At 37.9% G+C, this 27,433-nt stretch overlaps 1 protein-coding gene across 7 annotated transcripts in view; it reads left to right on the plus strand.

The window, feature by feature from the left end:
* CDK14 (cyclin dependent kinase 14) overlaps window positions 1-27,433 on the plus strand; it is a 332,062-nt gene that overhangs the window by 267,601 nt on the left and 37,028 nt on the right. Inside the window, exon 15 of one of the 7 annotated variants that reach the window (XM_035545535.2) lies at window positions 10,437-10,460. The exons of the other annotated variants lie outside the window; for them this stretch is intronic. The gene's annotated coding sequence lies outside the window, so the exon portion shown is untranslated. Of the gene's footprint in view, window positions 1-10,436; window positions 10,461-27,433 lie in introns of those variants that run through there. 7 annotated transcript variants of the gene reach the window in all.

The following is a 27,433-nucleotide window of genomic DNA, read 5'->3' on the forward strand; positions in this document are numbered from 1 at the left end:
TATCAGGGGAGGCAGAAGAAATGTGGACATGGAACCTGGACCTTGGTGAGGAATCATTAGGATGGATGGAAACCTTTAAAGGAATGAGACCAGCAAGCAAGCAGAAAGAACAGTCAGTGTGAAGAGTGAAAGGAGCTGGAAAAAAAGACTGAAGTTTTGATAATGTGAAAGGGAGGTCTGCTGAAGGCTTAATCTGAATAGCAGGTGGCTGTGATTTTAAGCAGTAGAGTAGTGACTGGCAAGTAGGATGTTCAAACAGTAAAATGAGCAGTAAAATGAGTTAGGAGCTGAGTCAGTTATTGTAGCAGAAGAGCAAAGTTGCAGTAAGCAGGATAGTAGCATTAAAGTAGGGGTATTTATTATGAGATATTCAGTTAAGGTTTCCATTCACAAAGCTCAGTGAAGCAACAAGATGCACAAAAAGAAAAAAAAAACACATGACAGTAGCTCTTCAGGCCCATGAAGGTAACAGGTAAGTGAGGTGATTAGGAGGTAAACAACAAGCTGTTGAAGTGGCAGTGAGAATGGTGGATAACATCACACCCAGTGGGGATAAAGGAAAAGCGCCAATACTGCAAAGAAATAGAACAGAATATGAAAAAAGCAGAGGCAACAAAATACTCTTAGCCCATCTCTTGGACAAGGCAATACATGTTCTTACCCATCTTCTTGAACAGACTTTGCATATATAGTGTTGGTAAGGAGGTTGGAAAGGGGTGGAATCTATTGAACCCTAGGTAGATGTTTGCATCTAAGCTAATCGCTAGACTATCCTTTACAGTTAAAGGGAAAAAAGTACTTCTGGAGCTTGGGTCTTCTTGTCCCAGAGATGGCATCTAAAATAGATCCAACAAACTGCACTTTTGAAGCAACTGTTCCTTACTACATGGTGTAAAAAGGAGCCTTTTTTCAAAACATATCTGAGTGCCTCAGTATCCAGGTGTAGAATTACTGGTGTACATGAAAATAGAGCATTTATGATGGCCTTGTCAAAGGGATAGGATCCTTGTGTTTGCAGAGAACCTGAATTTTGGAGTATGAACAGTCCGGTTCATTTGTATAGTTCTCACCTAAAATAGCAGCTATGTATTTCCATTGCAAATGTTTTGAAGTATTCCAGTATTCATCAGGAAGCTGCAAAAGAGAAATATCTTTAGGCACTTGATCTCTAAATCCTCTCAGGTGAGGGAGAAATGGGAGGGGAATAGTTCTGTCTTTTTTTTATATATATGTATATAAAATATTTTTTTTACACATTTATGCATTATATTGGAATTTATTAGAAGATAGATGCATAATAATAATAATAATAATAATAATAAAGGAACCATCTTCAACTGATTTCAGAACCACAGTGGTGCGGAAGAAAATTCTAGTTTTATGTCTTTTGTCTGTTGTGTCTGGTCCTTTCTTCCTCATTTCCTTTTTTCAGGATAGAATAGGGAATAAAATAGAGAGCTCCAACAAACAAACAGTGCCAAATCTTGCTGTGATAATTTAAGAAATTATCACCTCCTGCTGTGCTCTCCACATGCTTGCCAGAAGCTACTGCCCCAACAGTGTACCTGCTGAATTAAATCCACCTTTCTCTAGATTTTAGAAAGCAGAGAGACTGGGCTTTGCCCAGGAGTGGCTGAGGCACGGGTGAACGTCAGCATCTGCCAACTTTGGAAGCAGCAATTTCTGGCAGATTGGTGAAGGAGAGGAGCTAAAGGCAGTAACTTTGTAAATGGCTGTGTCGTCGTTTGTTAGAGCTCTTCTGCTGCCCTCAGAAATAGCTTCAAGGAGCAGCTGAAGAAACTGGTGCATCCCTGAGAATTTTGCTCTGTAAAATATTGTAGTGCTTCAGTTGCCTGACTGCAGCATAGCTGCTTACAAATCCAAAAAAATTCCCTGAAATAGCAGTAACCTGAGACATGTTTCTGAAAACCTAGATAATGCCTGTCAGACCTCTACTCCTAATAGGGTCTTTGTGGACTAAATTGTGTCATTGTCATGGACTCCAGGAGAGAGACAACACATTACTTCAGTGCCCATGGGGAAAGAGATGACATTTGAAGGTACCAAGGTCAATTTTCAGACTGCACCCAATTGGAGAAAATTAGTAAATATGTAGTAATGAGCTCCATTTTACAGAGAGGAATCAGTCAGCAGTGAATTAGATGGGGTGTTTCAGGGAGAAAGGGAAGAAATCTTGTGACCGTATCCAAGTATCTTTAAAGCTTTGTGATAAGGCAAAAAAAATATTATTTTTAATTTGTACCTGATGGTTTTCACTGTTTTGTTGTTGGTTGGTTTTGTTTGTTTGTTTGTTTGTTTGTTGTTGTTGTTTGGTTGTTTGTTTTTTGGTGGTGGTTTCTTTTTTTGGTTGTTTTTTGTATTTTGTTTCCCAATGGGCAGGAAGCATCTCTGTGGAAGTGTTCCCCATCTCTACATGTACTGTTGAGATAGATTGTGTATTATCTTCACTCATCTCTACGTGTTGTGTTTTATCAAGACAAGGATGGACCATGACAAACTCTAGAGCTACTTTTTCCTCTGGTCCACGTGGAATATGTGGTTAGAGCTAGCTCTTCTCCGGAGAAGGATGAGTCAAATTGTAATTGGAAAGACAAAGCAGTACCTGATACCAGATAGCACGCCGTGTTTTCTCATGGTGATCTATAATCCCTGGCTCCCATTGGTTGGGCAGAGACACGAGATGTGCTTCTGGCCTATTGTGTGCTTCCCGCAGTCGGCAGGGACAGCTTCATTCAGGACGGTAACACCATATGCTTTTAAAGTATTTAACCTGTATTATCATAATGAGATCCCCTGGCTTTCGAAATCTCTTTGACAATTCACTGGAGCAAAACAAAAAGTGTATTGCTTCACCACGCGCACATGCGTCCGAGCGGTCCTGAATTTCAATGGCACGATGCCGAATTCTTTCTTCTGTGTCCATTTGAGCTGGCAACTGACACAAGCCCAGCCAATCAAAGGGACGATGTCGTCATTCAGGTCAGCTCAGCTGTGTAAAACAAAATAAATCTGAATAGGTGACAGTTACCAGTATAATGGCAAAAAGGGCTACCTACTGAAGAGCCTGTCTGATTTCCTTGCTTCTGACCAGGGGCGCTCAGAAGCCCAGAACCACTATGTAAAATTACCCTTTTCTGCTTGCTAGCTGCAGAGGTGACTGCTGTAGCCCTATCCAAATAGTTTCATTTTTTATTTTGGGGGGGGATTTTAAATCTTCAGTGTTGCATTTACAAATTGTGTAAGAGTGCCTCTTTAGCGCTGCTGTGGGGAAACCGAATTTTGCCTGCTTTGCCCTAGCCAAGCTGCAGGGAAGCTATCGCCCAGCAGTGTACGTGTCAGCAGGCAGTGCTGAAAAGTCATTCTAATTCACCACTTGCCTGCTTTTAGTCTGTCCTGGGTATCCCAGTGTTGCTGAATCACTGTAGAAAACAGTGTACTGTGCTTCTAAGTCTTCATCTGTCCAGCTTCAGGGGATGAAACCATAGTAATTATAGTGAAGGAAGGTCTGCATAAAAGGGAAATCCTGGACTCATCTACTGTATGTGAGCCACATTTTGTCATTGTAGATTTAATCAAAAGCTGAAAGTAGCCAGTAGTGTTTTTTAGGTCCTAGATTTTGAAATTCAGTGTAAACCTGGCTTAGGAGAGAAAAGCAGAGCCTAAGAGCACAGCAGTTGAGCTTCATTTTGAAATGCACTTTTTATCTTAATAGATAAATGCAAGTAGATGTGTACAGTCATTGTGCTGCTGCAGTGTTTGTGCTGCTTGAAAAAGATGGAGTGCTAAGTACTGAAGATGGGAGGTTTAAATTTCTCTTGCATCTTTTAGTACCAGACAATGTCTATACATGAATGTTGAGGGTCAGTTTAATTATTTAACTAATACTGGATTTGCATAATCTGGCTTTCATGAAAAGGCTAATAAGATGCAGTTGTGGTGGGCAGCTGAAAGCAATTTGGGTTTGAGTCCAGTAATAACAGTACTAAACAGAGTTGAAATTGTAACATCAATTTTGTAAAATGTTAAATTAGTGCTAAGCTGTGAAAGATAACTGCAGGATCCAAGATATTTATTGGCTCTCTGATACTTTTAGTGCCATTATTTTCATATGTTAACAACATAATGGTTTTATGAGACTGTTCCAGCTGTGCTTTACTTAATATCAAAGAATAAGATCACCACACTGATAGAATATGCCCTAAATTTAACACACAAGGGAAAAACTCCAGGCATTGGACTACATTCTTCTCTTGATATCTGAGAATTTATCATCTTATTCCTATTAGTTTAAAATAAGAGTTATAGACTGAATTTTGCCCTCTTCAGCCATAAAGAAAATCCCACTATCATCAGTAGAATATGTGCAGATGGTGAAATGGACTGAGGGCATACCAAGGCCCTCGTCACACAAAATCCCCATCTCCCCTAAGCCACACGTGGGGATGGAAGGTGGAGCAGGTGTCCACACAGAAGTCCGCCAGGTGCCCACACAGAAGTCTGCCAGGTGCCCACAGTGTGCCGCAGGAAAGGGTGACTCAGCACCTGACCCAGGAGTCAGGGGGACCTGGAAATAAGTTTAATGGTACTGTAACAGCTCCTGTCAGCTATGGCAATAGCCATAAATACGCTGTCACTTATCACTCTCGGCTTTCACGATAAAAAGTCTTTAGTGAGAGCAGGTAACCTAATGCACAGCTTTGGGGAAGGTGAACCAGTGAAGGCCTTCTTGAGGTCTCTCTAGGCTGTCTGAACACTGGTGCTCAGAGCCTTTCCAATCCACAGGTCAGGCCAACATCTGCACCTGTGCCTGAAATTCCTGTATCAGAAGCAACACTTCACAACAGGAGTGCTGAAGTTACGGTTGTGATGATGGAAGGGTCAGAGAACTCTGGAAAGGTTTTGGGAAAACATTTGTCTGGATAGGATGTGGCCTCCATCTGGCATACACCTATTGAATGAAAGAGCATTGTTCATGCGTCCTGAGCTACATGGGAAGAGTGTAAAAGGGATTTGAGGAAAGGGGAAGGCTACTGCATGGAAATAAGGAAGCATTAATGGGATTTCCAAAAACACGGAAAGGATTCTGGGTGGAGAGTTAGTCTGGGAGTTTCTTTAGGGCTGAAGACAAAGAAAAGAAAGTAAGCACGACAGAGAGAAAGCGACTTCACATTTGTTATTACCAATTACACTTGGTAGGACAAGTATTTCAAACCTCCATAGCTAGGAGAGATTGATATCTTCCTTGCAATTATATACCCTATGTCATTCTGCATGAAATTACTGACTACATACTTACTGTCATGATTTTTTTAAGTTGCAGCATTCTGTGGCCAAATCAGCTAGAGTTGGCAGAAGAAAAAGGAAGCATTACTACTGTTACAGATGAACTTTTGTCAAGGGACAATATCATGTTTTCTTGTACCGTCGCATAGTCTGGAGCCTATTTTTAGTTCATTTCTAATGCATGATAACTTGCCTTCAGCACTGTGAAGATTCACTTCTAAATCATTTTTAGTGTAGAGGTTTTTAATTTAACAGTGGCTTATGCTGTAGGAGAGATATTAGTGATATTTCCATGAATGCATGTGCTCAGTTGCAGTGCTGTTTTTCTGTCTTTCCAGATTGTTTAGGACGAGGTGGAATCCTCTATGCCAGAAGTGCACTGTATTGTATTATTAATATTAGGATAGCAAGCGATTCCCACTAGACAGGCTTTGTGGTCCATTGATGCTTTAAGAAGTGTCTAGGCATAAAAGGTGGTTTGAGTTGAAGTGGGCTGATAGCCTGGGATGACATTTGAATGCAGAGGGGACAATGTATAAATGACAATGACTGGAAGGGAGGCAAAAGCTGTTCTGAACTATCCCTATTCTCCCATGGACAGTCATCTCTCCTCTAGGATTATTTCATCACGTGACTCCTCAGTTAGGCTTTGTCTAAGAGGAAAAGTGGAACCACTGAAGGGGAGAAACTGAGGTTTCCAGACAAAGCAGAGTCTTCCAGTGCTGACACACGGCCTGTAACCTAGAGAGACAGCAAAGCTAATGAGAGGCATTGCCTCTGAGGCATCATTTGCAGCATTCAAAATTAATGAAACATTTTACTTTCAGCAAAGTCAAAAAAATAAATAAATTAGTAATGCCATATACCTTTTTTCTTTTTCTGTGAGGAGAGAGCTTTATGTTGGTATTTTGAGTATATAGTTTATGTTGCCTGATTCTCTGTGAAACAAAGGAACCAAACCAACCAGTGCAAAATTCTTTCTGAAGGCAGCCCCCCTGAAAGTATTTATGCATTGAATACTCCTAGCTGTGGGGAGAAGCTTGCTTACAAACACAGCGATAATTTAAAACTCAGCTAATAAAAATATATGGATGTATTCTGCCCCAACAATTTGTGTGTACATGTGGAAGGGGGATGTCCCACATGCTCCATTGTTAAAGTAGTATGAAAAGTCAGAGGGGGGAAAACAAAAAAAGAATCAGAAAAAATACTAAATTCTCTGACGTATAAATAGATGATATAGAGGAATAACTGAAACCATTCGTTCTGATATTTTAAGAAGATGAGACAAAGTTGGCTATTTCTGTAATTTGATGTCCCACTTATAAATTATTAATGTTATTTTTCAGTGTAAATGTATTTTGAATTGGGAATTATGGGTGATCATACTCTGCTATTAGTACCTTGCAATTAATTCTGTACATCCATTTCTATAACTCTTTTGAAGTTAATGTAAGGACTAATTGTGCATTATACTTTCTGGCATGTCTATTTTAACAATACAGTCACAGCATGTAATGTCATAGTGTAAGCCATTTTATTAATTTTCTTCATGAAATTTTTATTCTGCAATTGCTTTTAGTACCTCTCATATTCACTATATGCATGCATGTCTATTAAAGTCTAGTTAGTTAACAGTCTATCTGCTAAGTTTGATTAAGAATAAAGCTAGTTATCTGAAGGCAGGAAAACTCCACAATTAAATCTGTTCTTGTGCGCTTGAAAGATTCAGCAGTAAGTAACTTGTCACATCATAAAAAGAACAAAATTGAAACAACTTAGTCATTCTCATGACTCTGCTTGGTTTCAGCCCACAAAGTCACATCCAGACGATGTAGGTATTGTATTTGTTGTTTTATGTATCTGTGTGCAGACGCTTGTAAACACAGAGGTGTAAATGTTGTCAGCATTTAAATTAGGTTAAAAATGCTATTTATGGCTTACTTCAACAACAAAAAATATTCATAATCATCCCTAGGTGAAGACACTCATTTAACAAGCTTACAGCTCCTAATTAATTCTGTAAAGAATGCCATTTGGCAGAGCAGAATTATGAGGTTTACATGCTGATGGTGGCAGGGAAAGATATATCTGTTTTCTATTTATATGGTAAAATTAATTTGTGCTCTTCAGAAAATGGCACATCTCGGAGGTATTGCTCTCAAAATGATCTCAGGATGGAAAGAAATCAGTAATTACAGCACCAGGCATTCAGTTCTGCCCCAATTTTCCCACCAGTTTTTCAATGTTTCAGCTGCCTCAGAGACCTAAAGCACTCTCATTAGGTAGCTGCAGAGGCTGCCTGCTCGCCTGCTCCATCACTCTCACGCTAGCTTTCTCCCTATCTCTCCATCTCCTGCTCTCTCTTTCTCTCTCTTTCCACCCCCCGCCCCCCACCTCCTGCCTTGGGAGTGACTGTGAAGATCATTTGCTGGAATGATTGGCAGGTTAGAGGATTCGATCAGATGAGTTCCTCTTAGTGTGGGTCAAAAAGGCTAGTTAGCAGGAGCTGTTGAAAAATGCTAGCAGCATTCGAAATGGGAAATGTCATGACTTCGAGGCAGGGGGTGCCACCTGGAACAGAAAGCCCCCAGCTCATTAGCAAGTTACAGGATGCAAGCTTAACTGGAGGGAGCAGAGGAGGAAAGATAATACCCAATAGGGAAAATTATTGTGAAGTGGAATTGATTTCATGTATAATTTGTTTATCACTAGAGGGGACAAATGCTGTCCTCCTGACATGTGCGGAGGAGTGTGGACTATGAATGAAGCAACTTAGCATAATCTCCAGGTTGAGCTTTGGATTTAAAGCATGTGAACTTCTTTCTTCCTAACTGTGGAAATGATCAGGTCATGTTGTATTAATTAAACCTGACATACTCTCAAATGGTTTATCTGGGCAATTTTAGCAATTTAACTTGGTAGATATGAGCTGCATTCGTTATTGACACGGGACACTGTTTTGTTTTCTGAGTGCCTTAATGTTTTTTTCTTGTAAGCAGCTGTTGTAAAAAGACATGTTTCTATTGCAAGCTGAATTATAACATAGCTCATTTTTAAAGCTTAGTCAGACTGCATAAAATCAGAAGCCAATTCCAGTTGCATGGTATAATTTCATTTCCAGGAAAGACTACACACTCTTAGAAAATATGGATTTAAAAATAAATAAAGCATTTAGATTTAGTTTACGAAATTTAATCTGAAATGAAGACTACAAGGTCTGCTGGCTGTTAGGGACTTAAAAGAATGCTTATATAAAATATCAGCATTACAAAATGCTTATTTTTCTCTGAGACATTCTGCAATGGTAACATTGCAGAGAAACTCTTCATTCCAGGCACTGTAGCTAGCCTGTGGTTATTCATATTGGTAACCATTCGATTGTTTCACTGGTCTGTATTTTCATATAAACAGCATATTTCATATCAGTATAAATCAACTATATAGATTTTCTTTCCCATTATTTTTTTCAGAAATGTGAAAAACATAGTATGGGACCATGGTACCTTCCAGAGTCTTTTATCATGGTATGGTTTAGAGGCTCTGACTCGAGCTCTGCTTGTCCTGAAGACAATGGGGGAATGCCATGGTCTTCGGTGGGAGTAGAGCTGGCTCTGTTATCAAAACTAACCTAGACACAGCAATACCATCATGGGCTGAGTAAATGAGATTTAAAGGCTGCAAGCTGTTCCTGATGAACTGTTTTGTGAACGATATCTCTTCTCATTGAGGAATTTTCTCTTTTATATATTACGTCTCTCAGAAGTTTCGGTCTTGTGCTTATACAGTCTCTTGGTTGAATGCTGAGGAGTGTTTGCTTAATGTTCTGATCCTTGATGATTTTTTTCAGCTTTCATTTTATTTCATCCATCAAAGATTTCAAGTTAGTAATGGAGTAGCCAGGGTTTGTTTTATTGAGTAACCACAGGCTGTTGAATTTCCCTTTCTCTACCTAATGTGAATCAGAATCAGATTTTTTGAAAAGACTTTCTTAATCAAAATATTTGTACAGAGACTTACAGATGAGTGTTTTCTGTTTTGTATTTCATATAAAAAGCTTGCCATTAACAGTCTGCTAGTTTGCCAAAATGAAGAGTTAATAAAGCACTGTAAACACAGGCATTCTTTACCTTTCAGTTAACTTTTCAGTGCAAAGTTCTTTCAGAATCGCGCTGTGAATATTGGCTGCCATAGTCTGCTCTAATGAATGTACAGCCTCAGTCCTTTGCAAAGCAATAAAGAGAGAAGATTGGAATAAAAATATACAGATATACAGATACCCAGATATATATATATATGTATATACAGATATACAGATACCCTGGGAGAATTTTTCACACCTTGGGTAGCTCTCCAGATGCTCAACTAATGTTTAAGTAAAAATCTGGAAATGAGTTTGAAGAGTTCAGAAGGTATCCATTACTCAGTATCTGCACTGCTGCTTTGTTTGGGGAAGTGATATGCATTTAGTTACTTGTATGGAATTTGAAAATTAGACTTCTGTTACAAAAGGAGAGCAAGTTGTCTGGGAAATCTCCAAGTAGGTTATCTCAGTGGAGTAAAGACGGATCAGTAAGCACTCAAACCTGGGTAGACCTGCTAGACTTTAAACCTGAGATATATTTGAGGGACCTATGGTGTCTGTCTGCATCTGGCAGCAGCTGTTTTGACATGAGCAGAAGAATGTTTTGGCTAGGAAGTCAGGCAAGTACAGATAACCTCTTTTCCTGGGACTGTGTGCCACAGGTTACAGACCTGTACATGTCCTATGTTCACAACCAACCAAGTTATCATTCAGAATTAGAAGAATGTAGTTAGACAGCAAATATTCCCCACAAATCCACATTTTCTTGGAAGTAAAAGAAATGTAGCCTAAAGTAGAAAAAGGAATTTAACCATAATTCCTCCTTTCTTTTTTTAACCAGATGGCTTCTGTTTTTTCAATTTTGATTCAGGGATTTCTTAGCTTCTAGGAGCTTCGTAATCCAAATGAAGAATAGTAGCAAGGAAGGAATAAGTGTCTCACTGTCCCTCAAACTTACCAGGAAAGCATTCCTGCAGTTCTTTGACATTCACTCAAATCCTGAGTTTTCTCTCCTTAATGAATCCTGTTTTGTTCCTTGACTCTCTAGGGAAGATGAGGTGGCAGCAGTGAGTGAGGGAATCACATACTCATCATCTCATTTCTGTCTCTCTTCTGTTCTCCAAATTTCTGAGGCATCACTGGAACCTGCTAGTGTGCATTCTGTGAAGTTACCCATCTTTGTGAATCACTTTACAGCCAGGAAGGAGCTCAAGCACGCAGTCCATAGTCCACGTCAGTGACTCCTTTCATCATTATTTGTGTGTAGAAACACTTACTGTATGAATTGCATGTGTCTTTTTTTGAGGAGGTAGATGTGTAGAAAAATTCAGTGAGGCCCAAGGTCATCTAAACAATTCTATGTAATATGAGCAGTTGTTGATGAAATGTGGTTCAATCAGTAAAATTTCAAATTTTGTTTTATGTATTATGTTTCAAATTAAATAGGGCAGTATAAAACAATCCTTAACTTGAACCTAGGATTCAGCCATGTCCTTTTTTTTTTTTTTTTGTCTGCATTCCATGGCTTTAATACCAATCGCTAATTTTCTTTTCCATCTGCATTGTTAGCTGCGTTTTGAAGTAAACCAATATGTGTCTCTCAAAATCTTTTTTCTAAGACTTTGCCTTACACCTTTTATTTATTTTTTTAACCAAGTCCTACCCCTACATTAAATATCTGAAAAGGCTATTTACATATATATTACAATCTGTAGTAGGCATGTTTAGTTAGAGTAAGGCACACAGAAGACTTCTTGACCTGACCCTGTCAAAATCCTTGACCAGGAACTTTAAGCATAAGTCTTGAATTTGATTTTCTTAGCAGATGGAACATTGATTTGGATCATTAACCCTTGCCATATTTCCTCAAAGAAGCTAAAAAATTCTGAATTTCTGAAGAGAATTTCTGAATTTTCAAGTACTACAGTTGCTGTCTTGTGTAGGCTGTACTGCTCACTTCCCGTAATCATCTCCAACTTCATGGCTTTCCAGGAAGCTACTGTACCAGTTTGTGTGGATATTGAAAGTAGGAAGGTTACCAGTAAGCCACAACATTGCTTATTTCACAAGACCGAATAATGTAGTCCTCTCTCCCTTTGTGAGAATCCTAAATGCAGGATAGAGAAACCACAACATACTTGGGGATTTGGAAAGATGTTTGAAATGTACCTCAGTGGAACAGAGTGATTTAGAAATCTAATTCTTTCCCTAAGTTACTGTGAAAGACAGAGAGTAAACAGAACTCAGTCTGAATGCATGAGTCTTTATAGAAGCACAAGAGGTAGAAAAACATCTCCGCTTGTAAGACTCTAGGAAGAAATTCTACTCGAGATCGGCTAAAGCAAAAAAGGGCAAAAAAGCAGGAGGTCCACCAGGTAACATCTGCAAAGCTTCTTTTTTTTGTCTGGTGTTTCTCAGCTATTTTATTTGTATGAGACCAACACAGTTTCTTGCTAACATTGAGGAATCATCAAAATTTTCAGGTCATGTTTTTAAGAGAAGCATACTTTTTGCTGTATATTCTGACTTTCTGTTGTTAATCCACTATGCATTGTGACCATGATAATACATAAATTTAAACAAACAAGCCCGCCATGAACCCCCATCTCCTAATAAATAAATAAATAAATAGATCCAGACTGTGATGATGAAACAGTTGATCATCTTACATTGATCTACAAGCTTGCTGTAGTCGAGAAATAACGGGAGGGAAAGAGGATTTTAGAAACATATTATCCAGTTTATTCTTAACATTAAGATCTGTTTCTCAAAAGATGGTTGTACTTCAATGTTTGAAGCAAAAAATGGCAGTGTCTTTTTAGTCTAAAATAGTCTACAAGTTCAAAGCAAACATAGTATAAGGTTATGCTCTACAGGTAAGTGGATACTACTAAAAAACAAAACCACAATGATTAATATATAAACATACTTAAAATGAGTTGTTCCATAACTCTTGTTTGAAGCTTTGCCCTCTCTCCTGCTTATCTCTTCCTTTGTTTATTAACTTTATTTATTCTAAGATCTGAGACCTAGGATGTAAATTTTGTAGATTTCAGATTTTACTTACCTTGTTCTTGGAAGTTCATAGCCCATTTTGTGGCACTGGAAAAAAATGCCATGTAATAAAAAGGAATTTCAGTGCTGTGTTTGGCCCTTTTGGCACAGTTACTGAATCTGTGATGTGTAAAACACACACATGTATACGCATGCACATGCACACCCAGTCCCATTGTGAATTCTTTGCAAAAGCAAGTGATTTCTTTGCTTTTGGTGCACATCCAAGTGGAAAACAGATTGGAATGTGAAGAGACTTAGCTTTGTAGTCGCTTGCTTTTGTATATGGACTGTGTGCAGTTATGATGGATAGGTGTCCTGTGAGTCCCAGATTTTCTGAAAGACAACAGAATTCCAGCAGAAAGTAGTCAGTAAGTACACAGAGAGCACTGTCAGTCCTTCCTTCATTTAACCTAAACCAGAAAACAGATAAGGGCAGACATGAGGTCACATTTTACCTTTTAAGGTAAGTAATCCATGTCAGCTTCCCCCAGCATTCTGTCTCAAAAGGGATAAATGTGGTCTGTGTACAATGCTGAGTCCATCATACCTTATTCCTGTGAGAACCCTGGCATGCAGGGTGCATTTCCACGTGCAACACAAGGAAGGTTTGGACTTGGTCTGTGCATGTGTTGTGGGGAGGGTCAAGAGTAGTGGATAAAATGCATTAAATCTCCATAACTTTTGAAGATTTTAGATTGGTCAAATACATATACTCTGGCACTAATGGAAACAGATCGCTTATCACCATATCTAATGAATTAGAAATGTATATTCATTACTCCCTGTTACCCAAATAGGATGTCCATCATTCTGTATTAATGACATAGCTTCATTCCACTCATTTCATTTTTCTTTATGTTTTACCCAGCTGAATAACTCAGTGCTGCCATGGGGTCCTTTATCATATAGCAGACTTTGCCTTTTGAACTGCCTACATCACAGTTTTCGGCAGCTCCCTATCTCCACCGTCATTCCTTTTCTTTACTCTAAATGTTTCTAGGGCAGAGGAAAAGGGAGAGAGAGAGAGAGAGAAAGAGAGAAAGAGAGAGAGAGAGAGAAAGAAAGAAAGAAAGAAAGAAAGAAAAAAAGGATTAAAAGAAAAAAGAGAGAGAGAGAGCAGGGAGAAAGAGACTGCTGTGGAAAACTAAAAGTTTAAAAGAAAACCAGAATGAATGCTTCACTTGTTGGCTTTTAGCACAATTACCATACCTTACGAAATATGCAGGGAATAGTTAATTATGACTAAATGAGCTCCTTTTAAAGCTCATGGCAGGCCCCAGCATCCAACTGTCAGTGTTGTGAAAGATACTGAATTGGAAGGCTGGTCTCCCTGTCAGCCAGTAGGATGGTCTGCCTGAGTAAAATAGACAGTGAAAAGATAGCTGGGTTTGAGTAGCCTCAGCAAGGGAAACATGTATAGCATTTGCATACTTCTGCTGCAAAGGGGGTTTAATCCGAAGAAAGGAGGAGATTTCTGTATTGTCAGCCAAGGCTTTGTTCAGGGCGAAGAGCAGAAGGAAATCTGATGAAGGGGCCTTTCTGAAGCCCTTACTCACAGACGTGAGGTTGTTCTAGTAAAGTTATGTACTTTGGGATTGTTTACACACTATTGTCTGTTTGGAGATCTTCTAAACTGAAAGACTCAAAGTATTCCTCTTTGCTAACACAAAAGCGGGGAATTTGTGTGGCAAAAATAACTTACGCTGCAAAACCGAACAAGTTCTTTTCATTATGTGCACAAAATACCCTAAGGATCCTTTTTTGGTGTAGACGAAGTTCCCTGATATTTCTCAGCCGAACTCATATATCACAAAATGTTTTCAGACTAGGAAAAATAGAAACAGGAGAATTATGTTCTCAGAGTAGAGACAGCAGAAAAATCAGATAACCTTCAGGCTTAAGTCAGCCAAATTCTTACTGCCTCCTCCAAAACAATTCTTTGCTAAGCAGTTTCCTGCTAACTAAAAATAGTGTTTTAAAATTCATTCAGAGTAAAGGATTGTATCTCCACTCAGATCTCTTCTGTACTGTTTTTTTTCTCACCTGAGAGATGGGTCAGAAGCCCTAAACTAAACCCATTTTGTAGATAATCTGTAGCAGAACCAGTACATTCCTAAAACATTTCCAGATAAAGTAAGTGATTAGTATTTAAAAACCAAAACCTATTAAGTTACTCCTCCTTGGAATAACTGTCCACTGACAGTGTGCACTACCCCCTTCCAAGGTTTTCACATGGAAGAAAGTGCATCATCTCAGGAACATGATTAATATTTGAGGACCAAATAAGCTATATAACAATATAGCATCTGAAATATATGGCTTTTGTTTTTTGCTGCTGTAATTTTTGTGTCTTTCCCATAGTCCTGATGATTTTTGATAGTGTTTAATTATTTTTGTCAATCACAATAAAGATCACATTCCTTGTGGAAGTAGTTTATACACTATTACAAAATTTTGTTCTATAAATATCTCTGTCGATATTTAGTTAGCTCATTTTCCCTTCAGCTTTGTAGCTAATAGTCATTGTAAAGTAACATATGTTTCCCTATCATGCTTCGTGAGTGTGAGGGACAGCAAAGTCTTTGCTTGAATTGTCTTTAACAAAAATCACTGCTGCTTTTAAGGCTTGGTCACATTCTGGGAAAGAATATGAAGAATGCTTTCTAAGATATGAAGAGTATCTGGATATATCTGTATGGATATATCTGTGTTTGCTCCACAGTTTTTTAATAGCTATAATCCAGGAGAAAAAATACTAATATTAATAAATGACTGAACTTATAATTAAATTTGGCACTCAGTTACAGTGACTTCTTTTTTTTAACCTCAGATGCTTCCTTGTGCTCATTCAGAATGGATGTTGGTGTTTGGGCATATTTTTTGTTCAGTCAATAATAATAAACATGAATCATTAAATACTTAATCATCTGTTAGCCTTGTTTGCTCCCACATGGATGTCTCAAAACCTGACAGAAACACCAAGCAGAAGCAGCAGAGCACCTCTGGTCAGAGTGTTGATGCAACCTGAAAATCAGGCACCAGAAAGGTGGGTAGGTGAAAGAAAATGTTCTGTATCCAGTTGCTTGCTGAGCATTAACTGCCATCTGGACTCAAGAAAAGCCTGAATGAATTTTGGCATCTCCCTTTCTCTTCCACCCTACAGAAAACTAGAAGGGGAGATCAAATGTCAGCCAGGATGGGAGCTGAACTGAGGCATCAGCTGGCACTCACTGTGCACTTCACACCGTCTTCTACTAGTTTAATTTATGCCTTCAAGTGTTTACATTTTTGCAACTAATTTGTGTAGTAGAAAATAAGGTACGCTGTGCTGCAAGGATTATTTACCAAAAGGTATTTTCAGCCAGGAAGCAAAACGGTGCTATCCATAAAGTAGTTTTTGACTGCCTACAGAGACGAATAAAGAGTTTGAATCCAACGTGGGTATAATGTAGTATACAATTTCGGAACAGTTAATTTTATATTAACTCATAAGTTTTTATTGCTTCATAAGAAAGTGATAGCATCCTCCTACAGTTCTTACCTCCTCAAGGAAATAAACTCATGTGGATGTCTCGCATGCTGGCCATCTTTTTTGTGCAGCCTTCAGTGGTTATAAAGGACTCATGCTCAGAGAGAAGCAGTGTTGGGAAAACAAAGAAAGGAACGCGGTAATAATAAACATGTCATTTAAACCTTACAGGAAAATGAATGTGGTTTATTCAAACATCCATTTTAAAGAATAGCTAATAATAATATTTTAGTAACACAAAGGGAGATCTGCTGCTGCTCCCATTCTTGGGCTCCATTCCCATTGAAGGCAGCAGGAGCTGCACGTACAGATCCAGAGTGCTTGTATCTCGAATACCATCTAACACAAAGTTGAACAGTGTTAAAAACTAGGAAACAGGCTCACTCCAACACTTACAGGCAGCGTGTAGCAGGAGGAAGGAATGTTTTCACTTTTCTTCTCTTCCTTTTTGTTTCAAGGTAAATGTGCGATCTCCAATTAGAAATTACCCTTTGTTAGCAGCAGTCAACCGCGCCTCATCCCGGTTTGCGTTTTTCCTGTGAGAAGCGTGTCAGAATTTGGGGGAACTAAATATACTTCTTTGTTGGCGAGCTTGTCAAGCACAGCGCTGTGTTCGCTTTCCCACCAGGAAGGTCAGGCCGCTGGGGGGCCGTGCTATTTTCTGAAATGATCCCTACTGTCTGTCCATGCTGTCTGACAGATTGAAACAGTTGTCTGTGTCACCGCTTTCAATGCTTTTTAAATGCCTTGCTTTCCATGAAAGACATAAAATATGTAGGCAATGGGGAAAAAAAATGTTAAAGGAATGATACTTTTCCCTGTGTAAAGAAGTATTAGGTTTTCTTTTCTAAAATAAACTTAATTTTGTTTAAAATATGTTTCTAAGCTGACTTAGGAAAAAAAAAAAGTTGATCTGGAAGAATGGGTAAATCACTGTGTGCATTCTGTTTCTGAAACCTCATTTTAAAATCGGGGTAATAAAATTATTAAATACATGCTCATTCAGTAGCTGAAGTGAAATAGCAAGTTTTCTTTGTTCACTTCTACTTCAGTTTAATGTATTTTGATCTGAGGTATGTATAGAGCCTGAAGAAATTGGTGCTGTGCTGAGCCTTCAATACTCTCCAGATAATTGAACTAATTAAATCTTTACCAACATTAACACAACTCCAGCATTCCTTGGACAGTGGTTAATTATTGCATGAACATGGCAAGCTTAAACTAAACAGATGAAAATAGAGTCCTGTGGAATGGGTATTGAGTTTATTCTTTATTCATCTTTTGATAAGGTTTAATTAAAACTGCCTCTCTCCATTGTGGTGAGAATGAATGTACTTGTTTTCTTAGTGAAAGCCAAATTATTCACTTCAGCCATGGTTCAATAATCAAAGCCTTTGCAAAGTTTTGGGTTATATTGTAGCTGTGGAGATATAATTGCTGCAATTCTCTATGAAGGTTTTATCTTTTTATTACATTTTCTTTTATTTTTTTTAATTTATTTAAAAAGAAAATTAGAGCATCTATTTTCTGATTCGCTGTTGTACTGTGTTTTATGCAGGGCATTCTTTGTAAACAGGGAGTGAGCTGTTAAAAGTAACATTTAAAATAAAAGATTTTATAACTGGAATATAAAATTCTTTTTAAAAATCTGTATTACAGTCTTTTAGACTATTACACAAAGTAAAATTTAAGCATATATCAAAAGATATCCTCATTAACCATTGAATATTAATAAAGGAATGGTCACTTCTTTTAATGACGGTAATGGCATGGAGGTTATGTAACTCACCATGCTCATGCAACTGCTAATTACCCCCTGGGCAAAATTTGTTGAGAGAACTGGTGCCAGCTCCTAAGGTTAGAAGATGAGACTTTGAAAAGTATACCAGCTAGAGCTACATAATTCTGCATATGAAGTACAAACTACAGTACCAGAGATACAATGGAGAAAACAAGTCCCTGGAAATAATGTAAAATTTTAAGCAATACAAATGGGATACAACTGAAGAGAAGTTAGAAGTGGCTGTGACCATGTATACACGGATGCAGACTGATATCACGTGTGTTGCCGTGGATTTGCTTTCCAATTGGAGTGCTGTAAGCTGATTAGGCTTTAACTGTTAAGTATAAATTCATCCTGAAAACCCACATACATTCATTGAGAAATGGCACAGCAGGTAGGAAAAGGATCATTGTTCATTATAAATAAATAAATACCGCTCTCCTTTCATACAGTTCTGCACATGACTTAGATGGACCACAAAAAGGTCATCAAAAGAGTTGCACAATTTTAATGGTGTTCTGGCGACTCAATCCATGTTTGGAATAATGTTCTGGCAGAACCTTGGCTTCCTGTCAGCCTTCTGCATTTCTGAAATATTGGTTTCACTTTCTGTGATTTATCATAAGTGACTGTGACATTGTTCTGTCTTGAACTCATGTTGTCATGAGCATATTCTAAACTGGCACAGTGGTTTTGATTTAAGGGAGGAAAAAGCATATGCTTCATGTTTTTTTGTTTTTGTTTTTATGAGTTTTCTCTTACAGTGAATTTCACTGGGTAGTAAAACATTTAAGACTATAAGTCAAATCCTGTGCCAAAGGGGAAAATAATCTCAGCAGGGTCTCTTGAACCATGGAGTTGGACTTAGCTGGTTGCTCTTCCTCCTTCCAAGTGAAACCCAGAGCATGCTTGGTGCACGTCTAAGGAATCCAGAACCGTTCAGAGTCACAGGCCAAAGGGTGGGTTGTTGGAAAGCTGGAGTCAGGTCTACAGCAATGTGGTACCCCTGCTCTTTGCCATGAAGCAATAGCATTTTTGTCCCAGCTGACCTGTGTAAGTTTTCTGTAAGCCATTTACACAGGTTTTACACTGAAGTCAAGATTTGCTCTGTTCTGTTTCTTGAGGTATGGGAATGTCTGGAAGAGTGGGGACACTAGGTGCTAGTAGTGCCTTTGGAGTACTAGGGAGTGCATGCATATGATCAGTTATATTATGGTGGTAAAAGCTGTATTCTACTTTCCCGCTGTCAGTATAGCAAAGTCATTAGAAATTCAAAAAACTATGTTAAATTAGGTCATCTCTGAGACCAGATGTTCACTCACAGTTTTTTACTAAATAGAGCTTCCCTGTTTTGTTAGATTTATTTTTATTTGGCTTAAAGAAAGTAGGTATGGCAGAACCGTTATTTTTTTTTCTGAGCTCCTTTCTGCTACATTTTGTCTTTCAAAGCAGTGGAAATGTGTTATTCTATAAAGTAGATTTCTTAATTATTTTAAGGGCTTTAATGTATTTTTGCATGAATTTCACTCCTTTAGAGCTCTGTTTATATATTGCATATAGAGATTTTCCAGCATTTAATACAATTAGCTGTGGTTCCGCAGTTGTTAAGACGGGGTCTAAGCACTCCTGCTTTGCCCAGCAGAAGAAATTTGATCTGGATCAAGAACGGACACCTGATCTGATTTACTGAGTGTACAGTGGCTCTATGCTGTTAGTGGGGAACAGAGAACCTGGCCTACCGTAAAGCTCCTGGTTCAAATTAAACCCATCAAATTTTTTGATCAGATTTGAAACTACAGAGTTAGATTATACTGAGTCGGTATGGTTTTCACTAGGTCATAGGAGCTCTAAAGCTGGATTTGTATCATTGTCACACATACTTCTGTCAATCAGATTTTCTTGAACTCTTAACTGAAAAATTATCTTCTAATATCTGGTTACATTAAAATAATTTTGCTGAGTAATTTATTTTAAATGGCGATAATAATCTTGAATTGAATAGGAAAAACCTGATGTCCTGGAAATAAGAAAAAGTTTAGAGCTAGATTTTCTGAAAAACTGTTTGCTCAAGAGATCATAATCTAATCTGAGTGGATTGAAAGATTTGAAGATGTCTTCTTTAAATGTGAAGAGATTGTTGCATGTTAATTATTTATTAATTCATGTGAGTTAATACCCATTAGCATTTTTGAATATGGGCTATAGTGCACTGTGACAGCTTTGCATATCATCGCTACAGATGTCTTAATTTAGAGAGATTCTTATGTACTTGGCTAATACCAGACATTCACTAAAATGTGTGTAAATGTGTTTATTAAGGAGCTTCCCAGCACTCCCCCAGAAGCCTTGGGGTAAAGAGGACAGACTGGACTATCTTGACTTCTGACTGCATTAATTCCTTTTAAATTAATGAGATGTTCCTTTACCATTTTTTTTTCAAATGATGAGACCTCCACGTTTCTTAAAATTGATATGTAAGCAAGAATAGTTCTGCTTACATCCTTGCTTTTTGATTTAGCATAAAATCTACAGGAGTGCAAAAAGGTGATTTCCCTAAAAGCAGGCCCATGTATAATTTACAGGGCTACCACAAAGAAATCCTAATGACTTACGCATACATGACTTATTAACTTGCCTCCAGCCACAACATTTACATGGTAAGAAGTTGTCATCTTTATGCTATCAACTGCTACTTGATCCATTTCAATGTTTCCATTTCTTTATAGTTATTATTTTGTGATGAACAGTCTTTGTATTTGCTGTCAACTTTGTTATTCATTCTTCTTAGGAAGTTCTTCATGATCTGTAGAAAGTGACTGGCCACTTGTCTGAAGTGGAAAATAAGGTTTTGACATTTCGATATTTATAAATTTACCACGTTTTTGCCTCTAGAACTTTTGGGTTTTCTTTAGGAGTGTGTTTTCTGTATCATGGAAGAGTAATCTCATTATTTTGTGTTTATCTTCAGATGTGGCTCCCTTTGCTCGGAATAGGGAAAGTTCAGTTGTGCTAAGTACCATGCAATCGTATATTAAATAATATTCTTTCATGCAATGATCTCATGCCACGTGTTCAGCTTTGCAGACTGTTACCCCTCTCTGCATAAATTCTGCTTTTATTCAGGTAACTGACTAGCCTTTTCATTCATGATTCATTCCTGAATGTTCGATGATACTTAACTGCTCCAATCATCATGTTAATTTGTAGATGGGATTCTTGAGTAATTACTGCATTTCTATGTCTTATAATATATTCTAGGTGCCTTACAGATAGTAAGATAGCAAGTAAATAAAAAGAATATTGCTTTAGGAAAAATGTTAATTTATGCACAATTACAGACAACGTCTTGAATACATATTACTAACTGAATTCAGGTTATTGTGAAGAACTAAAAATCAGATACAGAAGTAAATAACTAAAATTTATTGAACTTTCTTACCTATAATTACTTGAAATGTGTGAAAACAACTTATCAAATGGAGCACTTTTTTCAGCTAGAAAATATTGCTGCTAGGTCCCCAATGTAAAGACTTCCTCTCACTTCCTTGTCTCCTTCAATGAACTTGAGTTGCTTTAATTCATGTGTTTCAAGTATATTATAGAGCAATCCTCTGTCTTAACCTGACATTTTTTCTTAGTCACTGACAGTAGAAATGTTAAAGTAACATTATGTTAAATGTTAAAAGTAACATTATGTTAAATGTTATGTTAAATGTTAAAATTATGTTAAATGCTAAAGTAACAAAGCCTTAACTGGCACTTTCATTGGATTAATTCTCTTTCATTATATTAAGCATTCTATAGGCTGAATAAGTGGCATGAACTTTTCAATTAGTGTTAATCTAGAATGAAAACAAATAAGCCAAATTGTCCTTCATTCATGTTGGCAGGCTGTTAACAATTTTGAGATGGGAAGGGAATTCGAAGTATGGGTGCCAGGAGTGCTGGAATAGGTGAAATTAACTTTGTTTTATATAGGGCTTTAAATCCGATAAGTACAATTCTCCCATTTTTTTTCTGTTCAACTAGAGGTGACAACTAGAACATAAGCTATCTATTTCTACTTCAGCTTCACTCTGCCCTTTCTTTCCTCTGCTTCAGATGGTTTGTACACCTCCAGAGCAAATGGTTCTCTCCCTCACAAGAATCAGAGCCACCTACAGTAAACAGTAAACTTCCTAAGACATGTTTTTGACTGCATTTATTAACTCCATCATCTAAATAAAAGGAAATCTAGGCTTTTTTCCCCCTTCTGTCACAGTACTATGGAACAAAAAGCAGAGACTCCAGCATCTCTTATTTAAGTAGGAGCTGATAATGGAAGAAAAAGATCTGAACCTTCCTAACTAAATGGCAAAATATATCTTCCACTATTTCTGAACCTGTCTCTTTCCAGCAAATTCCAGACCTTTATATGAAACTCAAGGGAACCTACAACCATACAGATAACTGATGGAAGAAGGGTGTTCCTGTCCTTGCACAAAGGCACAGATGTCACTGTCAACGTCCAAGGCTCCATGCTGATAGAACTGCTGTGTTGAGCAGGAGAGGTGACTGAGTGGAAGAATTTGTTCCGTTTCTTGAGAACACTGTCAGAAAATGTCTTTATATTTACAGAAAATAATGTAGCCCCGATTGTTTTGACTGTTTTGTTAAACAGGCTATATTCACTGGTTTAACTACATTGGACTAGAGCATCTGAACCAGGAAAGACTGAGTGAATCAAAAAAAAAAATCCTAAAATCCTAAAAAGCAAAATTCATGAACCATCAGCCAGTAACAGAGGTCAAGGTGTACAAAGCCTGAATAAAAACAGAATACACAGACATACCTGTGATTAACTCATTACAAAGGGTCACAATTATAAAGATTTCCACTCTGTTGCCTCTAGTCTATTGTTGCAGATATTCCAGTCTTTGCCTCTGAGTATATCTGATGGACAACTGACCAGTAAGATAAGCCAAAAAGATTTTGAATACAACATTCTCCAGACAAGATATGTGAGGGGTCTTCCCCGCCCCTCACCACCCCCCCAGAAAAAATAAAAAAATAAAAAATAAAGTGCTAAGGAATAGCCTTGAATAGCCTTGTCGGTTATTGCCAGGCTTGCTATGCACAGAGCCCCACTAGAAAAGAAAAAAATGTATATAAAATAAAGATCCCATTCAAGTGAAGATGCATTCATTCATTCATGGAAGAGCTGTGTAGCTCAAAAGAAGCTGACATGTAGGAGCTAACATGATACCACTCAGGTATCTCTGCTTGCCATCACCCAGATGCAACATTTGAACAAAGTAGCAGAATCTATTAGAGATAAGCAAATGTAATGAGATAAAAAAGTATAGAAAGGAAAATGACCTTGCGATGAACTCAGATGCAGAGCAGGCCTTACCAAAGGAACAAGGCAAAAAAGCCTCTCAAATTCAGAAAAGAATGTGTCTAACATACTGTGGAGGGTTCTTGAGTAGTCAGAGGAATTCTTAAAAGATGAAGCTATACAGCTTACTGCTGGATGAAACTTAGTGTGCAGGTTTGTCTGAGTGATTTCACATTAAAGTATTCAAAAGATTGTTCTTCTGAATATAGATAAGCTAAATTCTTGAACACATCTTGAAACCTTTCACTATGTTTTCACTATTCCTCAAGCCAAGAACTGACACCCCCCACTCCTGCTACATCTGCAGATAACATTTTCTTAATTAAAGGAATCCAGAAGTGGAAGTTAAACCTTTCTGTGTTCCTTTGGGTTTTATACAATCTTTCATCATCCCAAGGAAATTGAATACTCTTAAGTGAAGAATCAAATCTCAAAGCACTGCACAAGTAAATGAAATCTCTTTTGCACACTAGGGACCTTTTCATCGTAGTTTTGTGTTTCAAGGGATTTCACAACCTTTACTTGAGGGAAACAAATATTCAAATCCCTGTTAGACTGGGATAGAGGAAATATGCCAGGTTCAATTACCACTGGAGTTATTAGCCTCTGAGATTTTTCCATTTGCATCTTCACCGTCTTTTTCTTGAAGTTCTGCATAAGTTGTTCCTGGGTTGTGGGTGCACAGAAAGGGAGTGACCACTTTGAAACTAGTCAGACAAAGGATCTGCTAGAAGTCTCAGAAATTGCTGAATTCCCGAGCAGCATGTTTCAGGCAAATTCTAATGCTGATGGTTTTTTTTAATCTTTAGTCCTCTGAATTTTCTGAAGATGAAAATCCACCTACATGCACAGATGTGTATGTGTGTGTGTATATAGTCAATCTATTTTGAAGAGAGTACCTTGCAATATTTTTTATTATTTTAGATTAGAGGAAATTTATGAAAAATGCAGTTTACTACCTGGTGTTGCATTTTTTCACACTTGGAGAACAAGAAGAAAAAATATATTATGCATTAAAAACAAACAAACAAAAAAAAAACAAATTAGCAAAAAGGACTTTATATAGAGAGAAATGCTACAAGAGAAGTTGTGACATCCTGGATATGTAAAATCTATGGATGATGATGATGGCCAAAGAACAAAGTAGGTGGTATGAATTGTATTTTCTGTGATTCTTCTGTTGTCTGGAGCTGATGCACTATAACTATATTTCACTTGCCGTGTCAAGGACTGCAAATTTTTGGCCATTTGCAACTCTGTGTAATCTGCTGACAGCATGTAGTATGTGGATAGCTTTGACATTTTAAAATAAGTAGTATTGTTGATTCTGTGTAGCTTCAGGGGCTTCTGACATATTTTATCTATTTCCTTGTCCTTGGAGATTGATAAATGGGAACATGATTAGCTCCCATGCTTATTACCTGTCAAACAAAACCTGCCCCCACACCCTAACATTTTCAGAATACCCTGTCTATAAGCTGTTTTAGCCAACTGTAATATATTGTGTCATTGTGTCTGTCTTTCTGAGGTACTGCTAAGTACTTTAGTATGTGTTATCCTTTGTCATTTCCTCCTTTTTTGCTGTCTACTGTGGCTTCCTCCAGTAGGTGAGGTGGACTTTGTGAGTCCTAGGTTCTACCTCTGTACATGAAAAGAAATGCATTGGGAAAAAAGTTGAAAATTGCTGAAAATTGGAATGACTCTACTCAAATTTCTTATAATCAATATATTTTTGCCTTTGCTGCGTTTTTACTAAAATAGTACAAGTGTTGAAGTGTTGAATTAAATCACTAATATTACCAGCCTTAGAGTGGTTTAAAAAAAAATGGGGGGGGGGGGGGGGAGTAATCTTGGGAAACCAGCAGACCAGCACAGTGGGAAGGTAGATCGATCCAGTCTCCATTTGTGTAAGAAATGAGAGTTCTGATTCTTCTCACACTTACTGCAGGACAGGGAGGAAAAGCTCTACTGAAGTCAGTGAAGTTGCACCAATTTAAAAATAACATGAGGTGAGAAAGGAATCAAGCCCCAGGGTGTTTCAAAGCTATGTGCTGAATCACTGAATCATAGAAAATAGGGCAGGAAGAGCCTCGAGAGGTCATCTAGTCTACCCTGCCTTCCCCAAGGCAGGATCAGCTGTACGTGTGTCATTCTGACAGATGTTTGACTAACCTGTTTTTAAAAACATCCAATAACAGAGATTCCACATCCTCCCGCAGGCAGTCTTTTCCAGAGCTTTGCCATCCATACTGTTAGACATCAAGAGAAACTTTCCTGCTTGGCTGCTTCTGCTACAGTTCAAGTCCATTATTACTTTTCCTGTTTACTGCAAACATGGAGAACAGTTGGTTTTACAAAAGCCATTTTAAATATGTAAACACTTTGGGCTTCTATGGATTACAAATCAGCTTTTTTTTTTTTTTCCAGTCTTGGTACTTTGGCTTTTTGAACTCTGTAGAACAGGGTTGGAGGAGAAAGGGGTTTGTCTGAGATTTAGGAGAGAGACTGAGAATGGAAACTACAAGTGAAGAGGCAAATTCCCACCCAACAGTGAGATGGGTGACCTTCTTTGGACAAGTGAGCAGATTCTGTTGTGGTAGAGGAAATAGTTTAACAATGTAGACCTATAATAAATTCACTGTTTCTAAGCTGTTTATATCAGGAGAGAATTCAACCTCAGGGTTTTTAGCAAACAACTTGAATAGGGTTAAATGGTCTTCAGGATTACATTCAATACAGCTCTAAATCCCTCTGTGATGGCTGTCCTCCAGATCAAGGCCATTATATCATATTAATATTAATAAGAGACAGAGATTTTCCACCAAGAGTGTACGGGCTCAACAATGTGAGGTTCAACACACATTGCAAGTATCAGTTCAGAAATGGTACACTGACACTATTTGGCTTTTTGCAAGAATAATTCCTGGGAGTAAGAGTCTTTGAAGGTACACAGGGATGGTTCTTTTCAAATACAGAAAAAAAAAATCAGAGAAATGTTTGATTATGCAGAAGTTAAGTTGTAAAAAATGTAGGTATGTTCTCTAACAAAACAACAAAAGAAAAACTGTATGTATATATATATATATATATATACAAACAAACAAAAAAGGCAGGATACTTGGCCTGTTCTTCCTAAATGATATGTATCATGTTTGTGGTCTTCCTGAAGCAGATAAATTGTCCTGACTTTTCATCAGGCCTCATATTAGGGTTTGTTACATGGCCATCCAAAAAGTGGACAGGGTGAAAATTGCCTACTAAAACTGGTAGCAGTCTGTAGTGACCACCTTTACATTACCAACAACTTCAGGCATGTTTGGGTCCATTTCAGGCTGCATCTAGCATTTTTCAGCATGGGTCAAGCAAATGGATAGTGCAGTGGATACTACCATGCAAAAAAATTGTTGGAAATGAGTCAAAGTCACAACTATGTTGTGGAGAAGATTGGCCCTGATTCTCAAGCTCAAATATATCAGCTTAGCCCCAAGCCTTTATCTGATCCTCCTTCCTACTAATTAATGCAATGAAAGTATCACCCAGAAAACTTAGCAGTTTAAACCTGTCACTTAAGTTTACTCTCTGCTTAATGTAAAATGTTGCAGTGTTTTTAAAGAAATAGTAGATCTTTTGAATGTAAAGCATTGTACCATCAAGATATGGCAGTGCAGGCTGCACCAATTGCTTTGTTATCTCCAGTCTCATGTGAGCTAGCATTTGAAGGGCAGTATTAACCACTAGGTTTTCTTCATTTTTATAAATTCTATCAAGTGCATTTTTTTTTCCAAACTACACATCATTATAATGAAAATAATCTTACAGCTTGGAATAGATTTTGTAGCTCTCTGCTGTTATTTCCATTTCGTTCCATGTGCTTTTTCTTCTTGTTGACCCTAGCATACAAATCTGTAATGAAAAAAATTGATTGACTCTTAGAGTGGGGGATGGCAATGTAGTGATTTCACGCTCAGTTGTTGGCTAACAAGGCTCCGTAGTTTTTGTTTAGAGAGGCCCAGTTGCAAAAAAAAAAAAATAATGAAGAATTGTGCTCAGCCCAGCTGCCAAGGTTACAGAGCAAGCGGCTTAAAGGGCTTCAGGGTTCCAAGTGAGAGAGGAATTGTCTCTGCCCAGCAGGTAAGGGATAGATCTAGACAGGAGCTGTTGTGCGCAAGATGCTGACTGACCCCATCAATTCATAAATCCAAAAAATTACAACATTCTCTGCTTATCAGTAAATGGAGCAGACACTCAGATGTGTAATTAACCCTTTGAATGTCAGGGGCATGGTGCATCCAGCCTGTG

This window comes from Cygnus atratus, chromosome 2, assembly GCF_013377495.2.
Source record: "Cygnus atratus isolate AKBS03 ecotype Queensland, Australia chromosome 2, CAtr_DNAZoo_HiC_assembly, whole genome shotgun sequence".
NCBI classification, from domain to species: Eukaryota; Metazoa; Chordata; class Aves; order Anseriformes; family Anatidae; genus Cygnus; species Cygnus atratus.